The sequence below is a fragment of the Pyrus communis genome, chromosome 4 (assembly GCF_041283825.1).
Source record: "Pyrus communis isolate YQ-2024b chromosome 4, ASM4128382v1, whole genome shotgun sequence".
NCBI classification, from domain to species: domain Eukaryota; kingdom Viridiplantae; phylum Streptophyta; class Magnoliopsida; order Rosales; family Rosaceae; genus Pyrus; species Pyrus communis.
This window is the reverse complement of record NC_142568.1, coordinates 12,743,222-12,747,068: the sequence shown is the minus strand read 5'-3', so window position 1 is coordinate 12,747,068 and position 3,847 is coordinate 12,743,222. Positions and strand designations below refer to the sequence as shown.

Genomic DNA, 3,847 nt, shown 5'->3' with positions numbered 1-3,847 from the left:
TGTGTGCTTATCAAAAAGGATCCTGACTAAAGCTCAGGAGAGTATCCAATTCCTTTTTTATTGCATGTACTAACAACTTTGGTTGGTGTGTGCAAGTTGACCTGTAAAATAATGGTTTATTTGGGTTTTGGACAACTCACTTTTCCAACTCCGTCAGACACTATCATTACTTTCCATTATTAAATCAATTCTCACTTTCTTTTCACTTTTACATACTAACCTTTCTCTCCCATTTACAACCGGTTTCTCTCTCTCTCTCTCTCTCTCTCTCTCTCTCTCTGTGTCTCATTTCCCCCACAACTCAATCTACCGCACCCGTAGCTCTCTCCTCTGCAACTCATCTCTTCCTCTCGGCACTACCCATGCATCCATCATACCATCTCCAAACCTTCCCAAACTCAACCAAAAATCAGCTAAAGCCTCTGGGACTTGTTACCCACTGTTTGACCGTGAGAAACCTAGAGAAAACAAATAAAACTTCGTTGTGTATCTCGACGATCGCCTATGGAATAATCACTCTTCCGACCATGGTAAGCTCGGGATTTCCACCATTAAGCTCTCTCTCAAGTTTTCAGTACTAGCATGCATGTATGTTTCAGTGCGTTTGAGGGAAGAATATCTAACCCACCATATTTCCGGCGAGTTTGTAGGATTCCCGAGCAAAACCTGGCCAAACCTTGTTGGTTTGGTTGAGTTGAGCGTGTAGGAAGTGTAGGAACTATAAATGGTTAGTCTTCAACAAGGATCACAAACAACATATCTTACATATAACATTACAAGAGTTGGCATTAAAAAGAGATCGACCATACCTGAGAACCCATCTGCCCAGCAACAAAGACAGCATCAACACCAACTGAAAAACCTGGTGCAGGGTGTGTTTACTGGTAACACATAAGAATTCTTCTACTCACTTAAGACCTTATGTTCCAATGGTGATAGAACACTGATTACAGAACGTTTTCTTTGTGAGCAGGGAGTCCTTTTTATAAGTATAACCTTTGCCAACTTCCATCTATCGTGGAGTGTTGGTTCTTTACAGTTATTTGCAGTTTCAGATTGCAAGTTGTTTTGTGATCACAATCACCACATATTCCTTGATTATAGGAAGCAGTTTTACACGTTTACAACTCCCACCAGTTTGTACAATTGGCAACTGCATTTCTTCCTTATACAATTTAGTTTAGTCCAATTAGGTTTCTTACATTCTCCCATTTGGACGTAAACTAATCATTGTATTGAAATAATATGCCGATTACAACACTGATTCCTTAGTGATCACATTGAGTCGCTACCAGCATCCTCACATCTACCAGGATTAGTTCAAACATTGAACTCCAGAAAATCATATGCAGCTGATTGGCACATGCACTCTGAAATTACATACATTCAAAACTAATCTGTATGTTTTGCAATATGATTAATCACTAAGATTAAATGATGCATACAATCCAATAGGTCCCACTTAAATTGACAGATTATAGGAGCTAGAACTTAATCGAAATGTCATGCATACATATATGCACATATAAGCATACAAACATATATATGTAAATGCACATTTCTTACTCCCACATTTCAGTGGACTCCAAGGATTCGAGCCCCATCCTCGTGATATGTTCTTTGAACACTCTAGAGGCAATAGTTTCATGAGTGGATTAGCAACCATTGATTTTGCATCAATGAGTTCAATCATTATCGATCCTTTTCTCACTTCTTCCTTTGCAGACAAATTTTTCATGTCCATAATTCATGCATGTTTATGTTACACCTTTGGGCAGGAAACATAAACAACCACTATTTGATAATCGATTATGTAACCTCATTGTATAACAACTATGTAAAAGATTAAGAAAACAACTGATATTTCAAGTCTTTGGACAAGAAAACAGTCAACTTAATTCTCTTAAAAATGTTAGACTCTGAAAACATCTCAAACCATTCATGCATTCCTCCCCATGAAACAACATCAAAATATGATACATTCATATTCGATCCTTTATCAAACTCCAATGAGTTTGCCTAATGCTTCCAACAAAGCCTCAATTCTGCACTATGCAGATAAACTAGTTATTCAGTGAATAACCATGACATGCAATTTTATGTAACACCTTTGGGCAAGAGACATAAATATCAATTATATGCAATCTTAATCATGCATCCTTATTTGCATAAGCTATTTCACAAAAATTTCAAGTTACAACTCAAATCATGTCTTTGTTATTAATTAATTAATTCCACGTTTGATTGTCCTTATTATGCTCAATGACAATTCAATAGAGTCCTAACATTCTCCCACTTGAATTATCACTAATCAAATCCTTAATCAACGTATTGAATCAAATTAATCCCTTTACATATTTGCCATAAATTATTTCAAAGAAATGCACCTTAGAAAATCTTATACATCAACTCGTACAAGCACCCTAAGATCACATTGCCCAAAATAACTTATGCATGATACAAATACGGAAACAAATTTAAAGCTCTGTTTCCAAGCTCCCACTAATTAGAATGGTCCACCATTGTCAACCTTTTGTTTAGTTTCAATGGAATGCTTATAATACTAAGCTCATTCGGTCTGAATCTTTCATCAATCCACAACATTTCAATATACTGCATACATATATTTGTACATATACACAATAACTGAAATAAAACCTCAACCATTAATATGATAAGTAGGAGAACCTTCCAGTAGTCCCGGGATATGTGTAGTTTCTATTTGACCACATAATTTACTTTACATTAGAATATGGCACTACATATTGAAACCAAAGCATGACCACATACTAATACATCCAAAATAATAAAGAACCACTTTGCAATATTGTACGGACATCGAAACTCGAACCAATTCTATATTTTGCTTTTTTTTTTTTTTTTCTTTTTTTTTCTTCGTATGTAGATAAATAGTAGTGCCCAGTTTTTATCAATTTGTAAGATCCGTATGTACAAAATCCTTGTGTCTTTCTGCTTAAATCTTATTGCCAAGCTTCCATTAAACAACGAAGGCCAACTGCATAATGACTATGCCGAACCCAAGCACTGACCAACTTTACATACTTTTCTTTTCAAGTAACAATACATGAATACCCTTTCAGATTTATTGTATAAACATAGTTCCCTTTTTGAGAATCCACACACATGCATGAGTACAATAAAGGTTCGTTTAATGCAGTGCAAGTTGAAAAGTTTGCATTTCAGTTATTCAATTATCGTATATGTAAGTGCATGTTCATGGCTGGAAGAAATATGCTATTAGGGAAAAGGGTTTGCATAGGTATACTCAGTAGTGTTTCAACGATAGTATACAAGTACCTGGAGATACCATTGGAGATGGTGAAGAATGCACCGAGAACCCAAGAGAGAGAAACCTGCAATTGGTAGCAGTGACGGCGATCCAAGGATACACGTACCAACCCAATCTCGGGGAACCAGATTGAAGTCTGCGCATGGAGGCTGTCCCTTGAGCCCGATGAATCTAACGTCCAGGAATCGCCTTATCACTATCTTAGGGCTGACGGCATAGCAGTTTCTACCGAAAATCCACCGCCAGCACCATCGTTTGATCTCGTACCACAACTTGCACACACTATCGCGATCAAGTTCCGGTCCTGCTCCGTCTATATGAATGAGAACACATGGTCCAACACCTCCTCGAGAAACGAGTTTGCCATTTTCGGCATTTCCCCCAATTGAATCCATGATCGTTGGAGCAGTCATTATTGCAGCAAAATGGAAGTCTTCGTAACGTCTACCGGAAACGTCGTCTCCGCCACCATGGCCAAGACCGAGGCCAGTAAGATCTTCCTGAGGCCCTGCGATCTTCGCTTGGTTTCATCGTCAA

At 37.7% G+C, this 3,847-nt stretch overlaps 1 long non-coding RNA gene across 1 annotated transcript; it reads left to right on the top strand.

Moving 5' to 3' along the window:
- The first annotated feature begins 347 nt into the window (after positions 1-347).
- On the top strand, positions 348-1,305 carry LOC148697469 (uncharacterized). Its single transcript, XR_015961580.1, has 2 exons — positions 348-530; positions 651-1,305. It is a non-coding gene; the product is annotated as an uncharacterized LOC148697469 (long non-coding RNA).
- The last annotated feature ends 2,542 nt before the right edge of the window (positions 1,306-3,847 follow it).